The sequence below is a fragment of the Lepisma saccharinum genome, chromosome 21, assembly GCF_977018435.1.
Source record: "Lepisma saccharinum chromosome 21, izLepSacc3.1, whole genome shotgun sequence".
Classification (NCBI taxonomy): domain Eukaryota; kingdom Metazoa; phylum Arthropoda; class Insecta; order Zygentoma; family Lepismatidae; genus Lepisma; species Lepisma saccharinum.
In genome coordinates this window covers 1,837,983-1,856,819 of record NC_139249.1, presented here as the reverse complement: position 1 = coordinate 1,856,819, position 18,837 = coordinate 1,837,983, and the positions used below count along the sequence as shown (strand labels likewise).

Genomic DNA, 18,837 nt, shown 5'->3' with positions numbered 1-18,837 from the left:
GTTCTCCATGTCCACCTGCTGATCCTGCTTGCCTTGCACGGAGAACGCCGAGCGCCATGTTGTCTACGTTGATTACGTAGATTATACAGTTTACATAGTCTACATTGTTTACACGTAGAATGTAGACAATCGTTGTTTACGCGTAGACGCACATCACTGGTCCTGGGTTCGATACCCGGTGGAGGCACATAGTGGATCGGATCCCACTTTAAACTGTAGGTTAAGTCCCAATTAGCCTTAATGTTAAAAAATTGGAGAAAACAATCAAATCCCAGCTTGGTGTATGTTTTGTGTGTGTGTGTGGGCGCCTCATAGAATCTAGCGTACTGATAACGTTTTTTTGTATTTTATTTGTTATGATTATTTTTATTGCTGTTAGAGCATGTCGCGTTATTGAATCCTTGCGAGGTTGTTTTTCTTATTTTTTCTGTTACTTAAAATGTCACGTGTTGAAATCCGCACAAAATAACTTTTTGGACGTAAGTTTGCACGTATTAAAATTCTAGAAGTGTTTCTCATCTCTTTGTACCACCTAAGAGAGATTTCACATGTTCTGATGATGTGGTTCTCTTCATTTTTGAAGGATTACACGAAGTGTCATGTGTTCAAATCATATCCTGACAAAATATGTCACAGGTTCAAATCGTGGTGGAGTGGGTTTTTTTTAGCCGTTACAAAAGATCTGTAGTATTGGAATACTGGCATCGTCTTTCACAACTGTAAAAAATAGAGATTGCGTGTTCGAATCCTGGCGAGGTATGTTTATTCTTTTTTCCCTGTTGTATAATGTTTCAATTGTTCAAGTAAGCCAAGGCCCTCTAGGGCTGTAGAGCTATGGGTTATTATTATTAATGCCAAATTTATTTTTAGCATTTTTTGTTGCTTTTGTTTTGCTGTTGTATATACTGTGTTCAGATTTTCTTTTCCCCTAAAAAGGGTGAAGGCTTGAAATGGTGTTTAGAGAGAGATCGCGTGTTCGAATCCTGCCGCGGCACTTTTATTCCTGGCACTCAAAATGTCACAGGTTCAAATCTTGCCCGAATTATTTTTGGTCTTTTTTCTTTAATTATTTTTAGTTTTTTTTTCTTTACCTCTAGCACATATTGCCGTCGCCGTGTGTGTTCGAATTCTGGCGTAATAAATAAGTTGCAGAGGTTTTTTTATCACTCATCTTTCTCAACATTGTGTTGCTCTTAGGAGAGATATCGCGTGTTTGAATTCTGATAAGGTATTTCTTGTCCTCGTTTTCCCACTACATAAAGTTACAACAGATTTGGTGGGTTAGTAACGGTCCGTTCCAGGATTCGGCCAAGGAAGCTAGGGGAATTTATGAGCCAAGAGCTCGACCTAACGTTACCTGGTCTTGCTTACCCGTTGCACTTACCAATGATCAGATACTTAATTTCTACTTCTTGTACATGAGGGAAACAACTATATATTTTTAACATATTTCATTAATGAACAACTAAACCTAGCATACTTACACGAAAAGGATACACTTGTCATAAAAAGGATACACTTGTCATAAAAAGAATACACTTGTCACATATAAACCAAAACGTATCTCCAATTGACACTTTAATCAAACTGGCACTTTTACCACACACACGTGTTCAACTTCATGGTACCTTACTATCCCGGGTTCGAACCCTTTATCACACGAGTCTTAACACACTTCTGTACCGTATCAGTTACTGGCGCACTCGTGTGTCCTTAACGCACCTTTTCGGGTAATGTTCCTTTTCGAGCCTCGTCGCACACTGTCCTCTCTTCCAAACTATTTCCCCAAAACTGTAGCTTTTGGTGGATCACATGTCCCCCTGGCCCAATGAGATTGTCCGGCGTTGTTTTGACCAAACCGTGGGAACAGAATCTCCCGATCATTCTCTGGATCCTCCAGTTTCTGCCACATGTTAGCTAAATTAGTTCAGCGACGATGGACCGTGTCCAGTCGAAGGGATACAGGGCTCATTTGTCACTTCTCGCATTCCTTCGTCCTGGTCCCTCCCTGGCTGGAGAGGAAAGAAACGTAGCCCACACAGAAAGAAACATAATTCCCAACTTTCCGAAGGAAAGTATTTTCAACATGGAGCAACATAGAATTGCTATAAAGTATCACGGTTCAAATACATCAGCAGTTTACTCATTAGGATTTTTTTACTTCACGCAACTGTCGCAACCTTAAAGGTTCTCGAATATGTATTTCATGAGTAACATGTGGAACTTTATAAAAAATAATATCGTAAAATATAGCATTTTAATCGCATAAACCTCAATTTAAACCGTCACCCACTCTTGATATTGCAGAAAAAACAGCCGTTTCACTTGAAAAAGTTTCAGATTATTTTGTAATTCAAAATGGAATTGGCTGAAAAAATAAGTTGCTTTGAAAGGCCAGGATTCGATCTGTGATCATGTCGTAATTGCGTGTTTGTTTAGATGCGCAAGATTGTGTTCGGATCGATCGTCCCCCCATCTGTGAGCAATATTTTGAACTTCGTGCAGAACACGCGGCAAAGTTGCTTCTATCAGGATCGGAGGAATTTTCTTTCCGATTATACTAATCGAAAGTATACTTGTTCCACATGAATATAATGCTTGGATCCCCCGCTTTCAACCCTAACATTCTTATTCGTACACACGGCCCGGACCCTGTGGCCGAGTGGTTAGCACATCGCGCTGCGACGCCAAGGGTCCCGGGTTCGAATCCCGCTCGGGCTTGGTTGTTTGTGAATGTCCATTCATCATTTCATCACTCATTCTCATCTTCGCAAATTAGCCAAGAGGCACAAAACGCGAAGTAAAATAAACTAAATCAATCAATCAATCGTACACACGGATTTTCAAAGAAAATGCTTTAATATCTGAAAGGGAATACACTCTTTTGAAATTGTTTCTTTACAATTCAATAACTAATATCATTAGGAACATAAAATCTTACCCAAATTCTGTATAACCAATGACAATAATAAATTAAATGAAACTGAAAGAGAAACATGCCATTTTTTGTACAACTTTTCTATTCTTACACTTAATAATATAAAAGAAAAAATATATATTCAGAGCAAATTGACTGACAGTTCTAATACTTTGAAGCGTATCCTTTGGCTTTAATTACTGCTTGACACCTGTTATTCATAGAATTAACCAGTTTCCGACATGTTTCAGAGATTATTTTATTCCTGTCGGCTTGCACAACAGTTTTCAACTCTTGTTTGGACTTGACGCCTGCTTTATGGACTCGCCTCTTCAAAATTGCCCATAAATGCTCAATGGGATTTAAGTCTGGACTTTCAGCTAGTGTTTGTAGTAGTTTGGGCACATTGACTGACAGTTCTAATACTTTGAAGCGTATCCTTTGGCTTTAATTACTGCTTGACACCTGTTATTCATAGAATTAACCAGTTTCCGACATGTTTCAGAGATTATTTTATTCCTGTCGGCTTGCACAACAGTTTTCAACTCTTGTTTGGACTTGACGCCTGCTTTATGGACTCGCCTCTTCAAAATTGCCCATAAATGCTCAATGGGATTTAAGTCTGGACTTTCAGCTAGTGTTTGTAGTAGTTTGGGCACTCTTTTGAAATTGTTTCTTTACAATTCAATAACTAATATCATTAGGAACATAAAATCTTACCCAAATTCTGTATAACCAATGACAATAATAAATTAAATGAAACTGAAAGAGAAACATGCCATTTTTTGTACAACTTTTCTATTCTTACACTTAATAATATAAAAGAAAAAATATATATTCAGAGCAAATTGACTGACAGTTCTAATACTTTGAAGCGTATCCTTTGGCTTTAATTACTGCTTGACACCTGTTATTCATAGAATTAACCAGTTTCCGACATGTTTCAGAGATTATTTTATTCCTGTCGGCTTGCACAACAGTTTTCAACTCTTGTTTGGACTTGACGCCTGCTTTATGGACTCGCCTCTTCAAAATTGCCCATAAATGCTCAATGGGATTTAAGTCTGGACTTTCAGCTAGTGTTTGTAGTAGTTTGGGCACATTCCATATTAGCCAAATCATGTTAACTCGCGCCATATGCTTACTGTCATTGTCTTGTTGGAATCTTTAGATATGCGGCATGTCCATTTTTTTGGGCACTCTGCTGTACGTTGTTCTTCAATATGTCCAAATAGACATATGCATCCATCATACCATCAATAAACTGGATGGTACCAACACCTTTGGACGACATACAGCCCCAAATCATTAATGACCCACCACCGTGTTTAACTGTTGGAACAGTGTTAATGTGATCATTGTCTTTATTTAATTTTCTCCAGACCCTATTTATCCCATCTGACCCGTATATATTAATCTTGGACACGTCTGACCATATGACACTATCCCAAAATTCCTGGTCCTTGTGGATGTCCTCTTTCGCGAATGAAAGTCTATTCCTGCGATTCACCTTCCATACGGCCTCTTTCGTGGTATTCTGCCATGATATCTATGCTTCCACAAGCCACGTCGGACAGTTTGATCGGACATCCAGTGGCGTGCCCAGGGGGGGGGGGTTGATAGGGGATATAACCCCCCTTGGCCCAAAATTCCTAAAAAAAAAAAAGAACATCAAAGATAGGAAAATATGACAAAATGAAGGCTGACTACAAAGAAAAAGTATACATAACCCTTCCCTTTCGAAAATCCTGGGCACGCCACTGCGGACATCATCTTGTGAGCAACATTTTCTACTAACGGTCGTAACAAAGGAACACTTAGTCGGGGGTTTTCTGTTTTAAAATAAAGCGTTCATCACGTTTATTCAACAGTCTCTCTTTTGGTTTTCTCGGCACATTCTTTGTGGAACCTTCCACTCTAAATTTGTTTACTATGTTTTGAACTGTGGAGTGTGATTTATTGACTGTTTGTCCAATTTTTCTTAACGAATAACGTCTTAAGAGCCAAATTTATAATAACATCCTTCAGATCGGAACTAAGTTCCTTCACCTTGCCCATTTCGAACACGCTGATATAGATAGACGATAGGCTTACAGTTCCTACGCCGACGGAGAGCGCGCCTGCATGTTCAAACTTGTTACGAAGTTGCAAACTGCACGAAATCGCCCGAATAGCGGTGGCGCTGTATGCGAGGAAGATAGAAACTCTTGCCTGTAAAAATAACAATGTTGCTTGAAACAGCGTGTTTTTCTCTTTTCACACAAATTATATGTTCTGTTTATACACTTTGAACATACATTTTTATTGACATTTGTTGGTGAAACCTTCACTAACATTTTTTCCTCGGAAATTCTATGTGTACGAATAACAATGTTACATACTGTACTAGGGGAAAAAAGCTCTTTTTGAGGGCCAAGTCTTTACATTGGGTGAGGCGTGGGTCCAATCGTCGCAGCTTTCTGACTTTACATACCGGCCTTCAGAGGCGTCTCCTGCGTCAAATGTGGAAAAAAGGACAGCTTGCTCTGCGACGACATTAATGAGAACGCTCAACTAAGATTATATTACATTTTTTTGGATCTGAAGTGACGCATGCGTCAATTGTGGGAAAATACATATTACTTTCTTTCACTTCAAGCTGTCCTTTTTCCCACAATTGACGCATGCGCAGCATGCACCATGCGTTCAGGAGACGCCTCTGCCGGCCTTGGGGTCTAGTGCTTTGGATTCCGACTGCGGCACGGCAGCATGGGTTCGAGTCCGCTTGTGTTCAATCTCGGGGTATTCGGCCTGTGTATAGCACCGGTGGCAACCCACCATCGGGAGGAAATTGGGGAGGTACGAGTGAGTAGTGTAATCCGGTCTCGGCTGAGGGTTCGACGTGCTAACCCAACGTCACCCCATTACCGGTTGAAGAACACCACACCTTTAGGCAGGATTGTTGGAGGAAGACTGGCAGTCGAGGCCATTTCAGGGCTGTCGAGCCACAGATTACACTGGTCGACATTTTCAGAAAAAAGTTTGGATGTTTTCAAATCAATAGGAGCTTCTGGAAGTATTTTGAATGCAGATTCCAAATATGAAATCCATTTTTCCCCATCACGTCAGAATTTTTCACAATTTCACAATCAAATTATGATATTCACCATTACAGTACATTTATTACATAATGCAACAAAGGGGAAATGTCGGTTATTTCCAAATCAATAAGTGATTCTGGAATTATTTTCAATGCTGATCACAGAAATGAAATTTGTTGTAATAAATGTACTGTAATGGCGAATATCATAATTTGATTGTAAAATTGAGAAAAATTCTGACGTGATGGGAGTATATGGATTTCATTTTTGAAATCAGCATGCTGAAATTATTCAGAGACAACAGTTATCTGTGAGACATCGAATCCCATGTCAACCAGTGTTATTATTATTATTATTATTATTATGATTAAGTTACCGTGCATAAAACTCCGTTTTAAACCGTAGATCAAGTATCGTAAATACACAAGCGACCTGTCTCGGTAAAACTTTTAAGACATTTGCCAAAAATGATCGTGATACATTTTTTTTTTTTTTTTTACGTTATCCACACAAAACCAACTCAAAGAATTTAAAAGAATTTCAATAAGTTGTCGCAAGGTTAGGTTCGCAACGATCGTCGCCCCATCTGTGTGCATTTTTTTTAACTTCGTGCAGAGCGTCACGATTGACGTCGATAGCCGAAGTTAGCCGAACCGAACTTCGGTTCCGCGTGACTGGAGTTCCCGATGAAAGTCGCTCTGCAGGCTTCGCTTCTTGCCCTACCGGCGTGGATAGATCGGTAAGGTGTTGGCTTTCCAGCAGGGAGACCCGGGTTCAAATCTCCGCTGGAAAGCCGACCGCGTAATTTGTGGCCAGCTCTTCAAGTTGGTCAAGAAGAAAATTTGTGGTCAGCTCCTCAAGTTGGCCAAAAAGAAAGTCACTGGAATGAGTGACGAAGACCGCGGACGGTCCATCAACCCCTCCGGGGTATCATTATTTCCCGGGCTAGGGGGTTGATGGACCGTTAATGCGTCTTCCCGGTTTTGCTTTTTTGGAATTTCATATGGAATGCAAATTGTGCGATGAAAATGAACTTTTTTGTAGTCGCTGCTTAAAATCTGGTGTATCGTATTTTATTGAAATATTGCCATCGTCTTTGTCAGGTTTTTGTTGCTTTAAGAGATATCGCGTGTTCGAATCCTTATGAGTTTTTGTTATTATTTTTTCGCGGTTACATAACATGGTTTCAAATCTTTTTTTTAAGCTGTTAACCTACATTGCCTCATGTTCAAATATTGGCTGAGAGTTCGTGGTTTTTTTTTACATAGAATCTGGCTTATTGGAATAGTGGTATTGTCTTTCTCATCTTCTTCCATAAAATGCCACGTATTCCAATCCTGGCGAAGTGTTTTTAATATCCATTTCCCCCGTAACATAATGTGCCACAGGTTGACATCGCGACGGAGTATATTTATTATTATTATATATGTATCCAAAATATACAGAGCATTCCGTGACATTCGCTACGAGACTCGGCGGCAAGCGTACCGAATGTCACGGAATGCTCTGTATACTTCTGTGTAGAAATACCGGCATCGTCTTTTTCAACTTATTTATTGCTGTTAAGAGAGAGATCGCGTGTTCGAATCATGGTGAGGTATTTTTATTTTTCACTATAACATAATATGTAACGTGTTCAAATCGTTCCAAAGTAACTGTTAATCGTTTGTGTTTGTTTTCCTGTTACATATATTGCCGTGTATTCAAATCCTATTTTCCCTTTAACGAGAAGTTTGTATTGTAATACTGACAACATCATGAACTTTTTTGTACCTCGTAAAAGAGTTATTTTTTAGCTGCTTCATATATTGCCATGTGTTCAAATTCTGGTCCGTGATGTGTCATGAGTGCAAGGTTTTATTTTTTTTTTTTTACCTTTTTTCCTTCATGTTGAAATCCTGGCTGAATATTCTTGTGTCTGTGTATCTGGTATCGTGTTTTTTATTGTTAATGCAGACATGGCGTGGTCGAATCCTGGTGAGGTTTTTTTTTTAATTCCTTGTTCCCAGAAAGTAAGTTCACGCGCATTACAATACTGCCGTTTCTCAACTTCTTGTAGCAAAGAGTGAAACATCGCATCTCGAATCCTGACAAGGCGTTTCTCGTCTTTTTTTTCCCGTACTACATGAAGTATCATATCCTGCCAAAGTAAATTTTAATATTTTCTTAGGTGTTGCATGCATTGACACACGGGTCCAAATCGTCTACGTATAATCTGATGTACTGAAATACTAGTATCGTCTCTCTGAACTTCTTTTTAGCTTTTAAGAGAGTCGCGTGTTCAAATATTGCCCAAGTGATTGTCACTTTATTACCTCTTGGTGTCTGACTACTATGAGATAGCTCCGGGTTCGATCACTGGCGGGGGAGATCAGAGATTTTTCCCACCTGTTCAAGCGGGTCCGGCGCCCACCCATCGCCTTATAAAGTAAGTAGCAGGGGGTCCGCCCCCCCCTTAATGGTTTATCAAGTACTAAAATTAAATGATGAAAAATATATTATTTTAGAATTTGTATAATTTCCTCTGGACTTATTGGAAGACAAGGATTATATTGGGATCATACGGCTTTGAAGGACAGGAAGGACGTATTTAGGGGGGAGGTCCAGGGGTGCGGAACCCCCCAAATACTTCAGAAGTACTAAAATTAAGTAATGAAAATATTTAACATTTGTTCCATAATCGATGGTTATTAATAGAGACCGGATGTTAGGCAAAATGCCTATTCTTTCCTGTTCGAGATATGATGAAAACGAATGTTGCGAAGGCCAGGGATTAGCTTCATTTAAAGGAAATTTAATTTTGCCTATTTCATACTATATTGCCTATATTATTTCATTAATGCCAGATATTGCCTATTTTGGCCATTTTCTTTAAAATTGGGAATTGGGACATGACTGAACTCGGTGCATACAATTTCCTGTTCCCAGGATTAGTTTCCGATGCTTCCAAGAAATTTAAAAATAACAGTTAGCGAGTTATTGCAGCTAATAAGGACTTGGACAAGTTAAGGGCAATTCAACAAGTTCTGAAAGATGAAAATATACAAACTGAGTTAGATCCACATGTTCTCGCGTGCTTTAAGTATGCTCCGGTAACATCTGTGGAGGTTGAAAGATCTTTTTCAATTCTAAAAAATGTGTTGTCCGATCGCAGACATAACTTGTCGGTTGATCACCTGAAGAAATACCTTGTTGTGATATGCAACCGCAATTAGTGCTTCTTATTCAGAGACTGCCAAACCGTACAGTACAAACTTGAAATGCATTTAAACAGATTTTTAGTTCGAACTGCTGTGTGGAATATACAGCGTGTCCACAATGAGACTCCAACATTTTGTACAGATCACATCACATCACAGATTGTACAGCTGTGATTCCGGAAGAAGCAGAAGCTCAAAAAGTTTATGTGGTGACTTTTTAGTGCGCGCAATACCCGTATTGACGCTGCAACAATCGATTGTTTGAAAATTGAGATTCCAAATAGCGTGCACAGGTTGTGTGGTGGTATGCAGAAACAAAATCAGTTATTCAAGTGCAACGAAACTTTCGTCGTGTGTACAATTAGGATCCTCCGACATTCAAGACTATAAAGAAGTGGTGTGACCAGTTTCTGCCGACCGGCAATGTTTTGAAAGGACACGGTGGTGGTAAACGCAGAATCCAGGAACAGGTTGTAGAAAATGTGCGGAGGTCATTCGAAAGGAGTCCACAGACGTCAGTAAGACAAGCAGCGAGAGAACTTGGTATGAAACGGTCGACAGTTCTTCACTGCTTGTCTACTGACTTCTGTGGACTCCTTTCGAATGAACCTGTGCACGCTCGTTTGGAATCTCCATTTTCAAACAATCGATTGTTGCAGCGCCACTACGGCTATTGCGTGCACTAAAACGTTACCACATAAACTTTTTGAGTTTCTGCTTCTGCTTCTTCCGGAATCACAGCTGTACAATCTGAAATGAAAAAGTTATAGACTTTCAAAATGTTGGAGTCTCATTGTGGACACGCTGTATAGTGTAAATTTTTTAACTGAAATAACCCTGTGTGCAGTGATAAAGTGTATATTTAAATAATTTGCGTACTGGTTGGAAGTAGCCAACTATTTTTTTTGTCAGACTATTGTGTGTAGCCATTATACATGGAAAATTTTGGGCTGACGTGACTCCTGTTTGCAGTGATTTATTAAGTACAATATTGGACTGCTGTCTCTCTCTAATGATGAGCTCCTGGTTTATTTTAAGCAACTATAAAGAATGTACAGGTATGTTTCTATATTTTTTCAACACCTATATGGGCCTCCCCGATGGTGCAGTGGTAGCGTCGCCGCCTTGTAATCAAGGGGTCCCGGGTTCGATACCCGGTGTAGGCACAAAGAGGTTCGGATCCCACTTTAAACTGTAGGTCCAGTCCCGATTAGCCTTACTGTGCATAAAGTGGACTTAAAGCACCAACTCAACTCAACACCTATATATTTTTGTATGTCTATCTTCATTATTTGAGTTAATTGCCTTTTTTATTGCCTATTTATATTTTAATGCCTATTTTGAAAATTATAAGTGCTTATTTGCCTGCCTATTTTATATGTTTTTAGTGCCTAAACATCCGGTCTCTAGTTATTAATTTCCTTTGAACTTTTTAGAAGGCAAGGATTATATTGGGATCATACGGCTTTGAAGGACATTACAAAGAAGATTTATGTACACTACTACTCAAAATGTCCTCCTCCGTAGCCGAGCGGGTTAAGGCGTTCACTCGTCTTGAATCTCGGCTGACCCCCCGACTATTCCAATACTGGTTGAAGTCTGTTGAGTGTGTGTCGAACCCAGTAGCCTTAAATAAAAGTATTTTTTATGCCATGAAATTCTCGAACTGCATACACAAAATTTGGTCCTGGCACAACTAAATCATCACTCAACATTTTGATTTTCAGTTGATCTGTGTAGCTTATTTCTTTTTTAATAAATCGCTCCAATGCTCTGCCAGATACTGCCGAAATATTCACTTCGGCTCTCGACCCGAACTACTCGTAGCACTACACTGAAGTTCCGCTGTCGTCATGTCTTTAGCTTTGGGCCCGAACTTCAACTAGTTACTTTACGGTATTTAGTCCTTTTTCATTTTCGAATCACTAGATCTTATAAAGCAACCAATGGATATTGACTGTATGAATTGTCACACTTACCTCTGAAGTCTCAACCTATTCTGTTGTATAGATCAACCGGGAAATTGAAGCCGCGTATTAATATCCTCATTATAGCTATTCTAGAACGTTCCGCAGATAAAACGATTCGTAAATATTGCCAGTAGTTCGACTCCTTCTCTTATTCAAGAACGAATGAATCCGAATCGCCCTACCTGTGGCGCTACCTTTGTTGTGCAGCTTCCAAATACTGACAAGTCTCTACATAGTGTTCAAGTTCGCTACGACAACACAGAAAGCGTAAGAAAAGTTTACGTGCAATATTATCAACAACAGGGTTATAGAACATTCTCCATCTTCCCTTGATAAGCATTTCTCTCTTTAAATTGTCGTCACATTATTCAATAAGACAAAAACCTAATTTTATCTAGTGTAAACTGAAAAATTTCCTGGGGGAGGGGGTCTCTAGACACCTGATGCCCACCTTGGATACGAGCTGTTACGAATAACAGGATTATAGAGTATTCTCCGTCTTGCCTCGATAATTATTTCTCTCCTTAAATGAACGTCACATTATTTTATTTAACACCACAAGAAACAAAAAATCTCATTTTATCTAGTGTAAACCGAAAACTTTCTTGGGGGGCTCGAGCCCCCAAGCCCCCCTTGCATACGTGCCTGGTAAGGATTATCATAACTTTGAATGACAGTACCAAAGAAGATTTATGCACATTACTGCCTAAAATATTAATCATGAACTTTACTTTTCGTCAACTGGATATGACGTTTCTTTTTTGTTACATGAATTGAATATTAATTCAATATTTTACATTAATTTCCTTAATTTGGGCGATGGAAACTATATGTAAGCCAGATAATGAATACTTGCTGTTATGTCTGTTCTTATATCGTTTTTTTTACTTACTCATGTGATAAGAATATATAAAAATTATCATACATATTTGATTAATTTCAATTGTTGTTATTACACACTTGGTTCGGACCTTCTACAGGGTGTCCCACGAACGGCGCAACTGGGAATTAAGAGTGGCGTTACTTTGTAACCGAAACCTGTACATGCATAAGTCATACACCAAATGTTAGCCCTGTCCAAGTAGATATTTTTAAACATAGAAACAACAAACGGGGTGCAGTGTTGCCAAATGTAAGTGAAAGTGTAAATTTATTTTTCCACAAAGCATGGAAAATTGCATGTCAAACATTCGTACGGAAATTTGGACGTCAATTTCCACCTTGGGTAGGTGGACTATTTCGCCATCTATAGTTCAGAGAAGAAAACCGATCGTTTTCGCGTATAGCCAATCCTGAAATGCCTCGTAAAGGCGTACCGGTCCAAATGGGTGTTTTTTTTAAAAAAAAATGAGGTACAGTGGCAACACTGTTGATGTTTGAAGGCAACAAAAGGTGTGTTTAGTGATGGTCTATGACATGGAAATACTGGAAACAGGAAAAAAGAAAATGAAAATTATGGTGAAAAAAGTGTTACTTACCTACTCCTGGCAACCATGCAATGCGATAAGAGCGCCCACCGAACGAGAACAAAAGAATCAGTTAGTTGTGTACTCAGAACTGTTTGAGCCGTGCATTTCGCATTGTTCGTAGGGGAAGATTAGAATTGTTCTGTGAAATGAAGTACTCTTTGGAAGAGAGGGTGTTCATTGTGGAACATTATTTTTGTTCAAAATCGTACGCTAGTGTAAAAACTGTGTGTCGCGAGAAATATCCGAATAACAGTGTTCCAGAAAATTCGACGATATATCGACTTGTTTCCAGATTTCGTGAAACAGGATCAGTTAATGACAAACCCTACCACAGACAACCACCAGTTTTGACACAAGGTGTGCTGCAGGATGTGGAGCAGAGAATATCACAATCTCCCAGGAAATCTGTTCGTAAACTTGCTGCACAGTCAGGTGTATCAAAAACAACAACTCACCAAGCGTTAAAACAATTGCACCTACATGCATATAAGGGACAGGCTGTGTGCAAGAACTGAAGGAAGCAGACAAAGGTGCACGTGTAAGATACTGCCAGTGGTTTAGAAATTTTATTAGAGACAATGGTGTGAATATTTTGGATAAGGTTTTTTTCACGGATGAAGCATGGTTCCACTTAAATGGATATGTGAACAGCCAAAATTCTCGACACTGGTCAACTAACAATCCCCATTTGTTACATGAACAATCACTTCATCCACAAAAGATCGGTGTGTGGTGCGCGATTTCGCGGAGAAAAATAATCGGTCCATTCTTTTTCAACACAACAGTTGACGGAATAGTTTATCGTGACCTTATCACACAGTTTATTTCTCTGTTGGAACGTGATGAACGTGATTGTTGGTTTCAACAAGACTCCGCAACATGTCACACGTCTAATGAAACTTTAGACATGTTGGCAGAGGTTTTTGGCGATCACATTATAAGCAAAAACTTATGGCCCAGTCGCTCCCCGGATCTGACGTCTCCAGATTTTTTTCTGTGGGGTTATTTGAAACAAACAGTTTACATTAATAACCCAAGAACACTTGATGATCTAAAAATAAACATTTGCACAGCCATTAACAATATAAACCAATCAACCTTGCATAAAGTTGCTTCCAACATGATAAAACGTGTTGATGAATGCCTCAGGGAAAATGGTTGTCATTTTCAACATCTTTTGTAAAGCTACACTGCCTGTTACGCGCATTGCATGGTTGCCAGGAGTAGGTAAGTAACACTTTTTTCACCATAATTTTCATTTTCTTTTTTTCCTGCTTCCAGTATTTCCATGTCATAGACCATCACTAAACACACCTTTTGTTGCCTTCAAACATCAACAGTGTTGCCACTGTACCTCATATTTTTTTAAAAAACACCCATTTGGACCGGAACGCCTTTACGAGGCATTTCAGGATTGGCTATACGCGAAAACGATCGGTTTTCTTCTCTGAACTATAGATGGCGAAATAGTCCACCTACCCAAGGTGGAAATTGACGTCCAAATTTCCGTACGAATGTTTGACATGCAATTTTCCATGCTTTGTGGAAAAACAAATTTACACTTTCACTTACATTTGGCAACATTGCATGAACAACACTGCACCCCGTTTGTTGTTTCTATGTTTAAAGATATCTACTTGGACAGGGCTAACATTTGGTGTATGACTTATGTATGTACAGGTTTCGGTTACAAAGTAACGCCACTCTTAATTCCCAGTTGCGCCGTTCGTGGGGCACCCTGTAGATACGTGCCTGGTCAGGGGCGGCTGCAGATTAAATTTTCACCCAAGCAAGGTGCCTTCCTCCAATAAAAAAAAAACATGACTATGTTACATACATTTACGTAATTTAATGACTGTTAAAGAATACGGTTGTTGTGTTTATTTAATACTTACCGGGGATTCGACGTGCTGACCACATGTCACCCCATTACCGGTTGAAGATAGTAACTTCCATTAATTCTTGTGAACAATAAACGAACCACTGTGCAATGTGGCTCCACCGGGTATCGAACCCGGGACTTCTTGATTACGGAGACGACGATCAACATTTTGTAAAAGGTGAGGCTAGCACATGTAGGGCACACGATATATTTTTTTCTGTATTGACGAGACAGGGCTTGTAGTTCATGGCATTGATTTTTAATATATATTCCGTCTTATCGAATATACATAAGACTGAATTTTCACCAACATTGTCTCGCGGCGATGAGGATAATGAAATTGTTTAAATATATAGCGAAAAAATAAACTGTTGTTATTGTGTGGGAAATAAACTACATGTCCAGTTCGGATTAGGTTACTGTGCATAAATGAACAGAAATTGCTTTCGTCCGATGGCGGCGATTTGGTTCCAAAACGGGGGGAGGGGAGAACAGTTTACTTTCCCTTGGTAGAGATAACGTTTAGCATAGTGCGGCAGCAAGATTTGCAAAAAGTGGGGGCCAATGCCCCCCTTAATCGCAGCCCTGCTTTCGTCCGTATTTCCCCTTCTAAATTTTAATTACGAGTACAATTTCATGATGGCTGAAAACAGCATACGATCCGTCGTACTTCAGCTCGTTGCTTACGTCACACAAACAGTTAAAAGCGCAGCCAGCTGGTACCGTACCTGCCTACCTTGGGTACCTGCTGCACCTTCGCCAACTCGACATGGCGGGCGGGTACTTGGAATGTCATATGCAGTCAAGAAGATTTGAAGCGGAATGGTCAAGGTATTTATGTATTTCCTTCGCATTTACGGCGTCTTGGAAATTCGATATATCTTTATTTGAAATTGTGTGATGCATTTACTTGATGAACTTTTAAGAACTGCGAAATTGCTACACGTGGTTTGTTGACATCTCAAATCTGGAAGTTTTGTGATACGATTCTAATTTTACCAGACATGTAAATCAATCCGACGGTGGATTATCGTGTGAAGTTTTGAAATTTTACTACCGTGTAGAAAACTACAATCGCGTGTGTTGGTTAGGTAATCTTACGTGACTTGCAGCTTCAGTCGTGGTTGGGTTCGCCTAAAAGTTTTAGTAACAGTTTCATATGACCACAACGTGTTTTTTCAACTTTACAGAAGAAACTACATACGGAAATGAGTTTCTGTGGCATTTTCAAAGTTCGTGAAGGTATTTTCTGTCATCCTTGAATGTATTCGACCGGGAATGCATGTATTTCTGAAGAGAAATATATCTCCGACGCTCGATTGCCAACGATCCTTTTGAAGGAAGAGAGACTTAATCTTTTTGTAAAAATACGATTCCACACATTACAAATTCACGATATCGCCCTAGAAGCATAAAATCTTTATTACCAGTTCCTTATGGGCACAACGCCTGTTACTCGTTTATTTCGTAATTGTCAACATTCGTACTTACCTATTCTGCATTGCAAAACATTCTCCAAGGTGGTATGTTGCTTTTTTCACGAAAATAATTTCAATTTTTCACGTGAAGACTAATTATTGTTCCTTTTTTTCCCTTCCGTAACATGCATTTAGTAGCGTTGTGGAATTCAGGGTTTCCAACCTTCGTAACCGAAAAATGTCCCAAAAACCATTCACGTAAGGTTAGGTAAACAGTTATAAAAAGGGTTCATAGTGGAATTAAACATCAGAAAATCATGGTGTGGTTGGAAACACTGACAGGAGTTACATCATCAAATGTATGCAACATCCGGTTCACTTAGAGGATGCATATAGAAGCAATGGTGGTAAAACTTTGGTATGGTCCCAACAGATTTCTTCATTTTTACACAAGAAACTACTTACAGAAATGAGTTTCTGTAGCATTTAGAAGTTTGTGGAAGTATTTTCTTTCATCGTGGAATCTATTTCACCGGGAAATCATGTATTTTTCAACAGAAATATCTCTCCGACGCACAATTGCTGTTGCTTTCATTTGCTTGCACTACATGAAACAAATGTTGCGAACGTTTGATGACGTAATTCCCTGTTCACAAGGTTGGAAACACTGCATACCCACTGATGATCTACCATGCTAGTCAAGCTGTCTCGCCATATTGTGTCTTACGGAAGAACAATAATTACTCATGTCGCAAATTGAAATTATTTTCGTGAAAAAATCAAAATAACACCTTGAAGAATCTTTCATAATGCAGAATAGGTAAGTACGAATGTTAAAAGTGATGAAGTAAACTAGTGAAAGGTGTTGGGACCATACCGTACTTTTACCGGGTCTTTAATTTGAAGATGGGCAGAATTTTTTGATTACCTTTAAAGTTACAGCCCAAGTTCCTTTTGTTTTATTGCGATTTCATCATGCTACGTATGCAATTTTTACACTAAAGATTTTGTTCAATACAGTTAAAGTGGGTCAGGTTTAATTACAATACAATACAATACAATATATTTATTCATCGTTAGACATTGTACAATGCAATAGATGTCGTCAGTTATTGGTTACATATTTGTTATTGTATATATGTAAATATATAATTATATATTGAGAGAGGGATTACATGGAACTACAATATGTTATAGATACTAATATGAGAGTATATGCATATATAAAGTAAGAGTACATAGACATAAGACAATTATAATATTAGTGACGGTGAAATAATATAAATATGGCAGTGGCAATATACATAGCAATAATTCATAAAACAGGAAATAAACAATACAATACATTCTAGAATATTAAATCATTTTTGGGATGGATTTCGAATTCTTCTAGATTGTAGAAGACCTTTTCTTTTAACCAGGGTTGAAGTACACTTTTAAATTTTTTAAGAGAGACACTGTGAGCAGCTTCTGGTAACATGTTGTATAACTTAATTCCTAAATACTTATAACTATTTTGTGTTTTACTTAATCTGATTGATGGTGTGTCGAGCTTGTAACAGAATCTTGTATTGTGTCTGTGCACAGTGTGTCTTCGCTTAGCATTTAATTAATGACCCTAAATGCTTTGTTAAAAAAGGTTCTAAATTACTTCTACATTCATTTCCACTAGTCTACGATAGTTAGTCGCTTCTATCAACAGAGAATGCCTTGTCCACGGGGAGTTGGGAAAAAAAAACTTTTTTTGAAATCCAAATAGTACTCATTACACGTCGGTAAGGTTCAATTTTTCTGTGACAGTTCTAAGATTTCTGAAAAAAGAATAATAATAAAACAATTTGAACTGTTACCAAAAATCATTGTTTTATGTCTTCTGTGCTCCAAAGCTTTTGATTATATACATACATATTTTAAATGCTACACTAATTAACCTTATACTGTACAAAATAATCCCCTCTATGTAGATATTTAACCATACAGTATGCAACATTGATTGCATTTCAGCCTCTGCCAATTAGGGGTACAGTTGTAGTGCATAGAAGCTGGTGTGTTATTGCATTAACTATTCCCATGTGCTGCCATCTTGGATTTGTTTGCTTTTCTTCGCCGCAGCAAGCAAATATAAGTGTTTGCAAGGGTTTAGAAAAAAGAATACTATTGTATGAGTTCTATTAAAGATAAAGAGTTCTGGTTTTCACTGTCTTAATAGTGCGGTTGGAAAGCAAGAAAAAATGGAGAACGTGCTCTTGGGGGGGGGGGGGGCAGAAAGTACATTAATACTGTAAATGCCCCCTTAAGGACGAATCATGTGGCCACAAGGCAATGTCAGTTCTCATTGAGGTTCGTATCGGTGAACAACCTCAACAGTGCATGCTACGTTGAAAATTTAAGCACATTATATTGAAAACCTCATATTTCGAACAACTTTCCCCTATTTCCATTTTTCGCTATCTGCACTAATAACGCAGTTTTCCTATGGTGTCAAGACTTTTGAAACACCCTGTACATATACAGATTGTAAAAAATTGAACTATTTTTATTTTTCATGGGCTTAGTCTGACACTATTTTCGATGCTACTGTTGAGTTTTGGCACATGCAAAACATGAAAGGGTTATTTTTAGACTTTTTGCCGCCATATCTTATATTATTTTATAAAGTGTTTAAAAAAAAAATCTTTTTATAAACTGCAAATAAGGTGAAAATAAGATGTGATGAATGATAAATAACTGCAATAAACTAACAGGTTTCAGGTTTAGAATCTTCGTCATGACCGCTATTTGAAGACACAATTACAGACAAACGAGGGCTTAAAAACTTGGGGTCTTGGGCATTTTAGTTTAATGAATGTATGTAGTGTCCGCCGGAAGTGAAATATTTTCCGGCGTTCCGACCGCACTATA

General features: G+C 38.6%; 1 long non-coding RNA gene across 3 annotated transcripts in view; it reads left to right on the top strand.

Annotated features, from left to right (window-relative positions):
• LOC146004306 (uncharacterized) overlaps positions 1-18,837 on the top strand; it is a 75,677-nt gene that overhangs the window by 37,070 nt on the left and 19,770 nt on the right. Inside the window, exon 1 of one of the 3 annotated variants that reach the window (XR_014443912.1) lies at positions 15,268-15,349. The exons of 1 other annotated variant lie outside the window; for it this stretch is intronic. This is a non-coding gene — a long non-coding RNA (uncharacterized LOC146004306). Of the gene's footprint in view, positions 1-15,267; positions 15,350-18,837 lie in introns of those variants that run through there. One more of the 3 variants, XR_014443914.1, reaches the window with a different exon arrangement.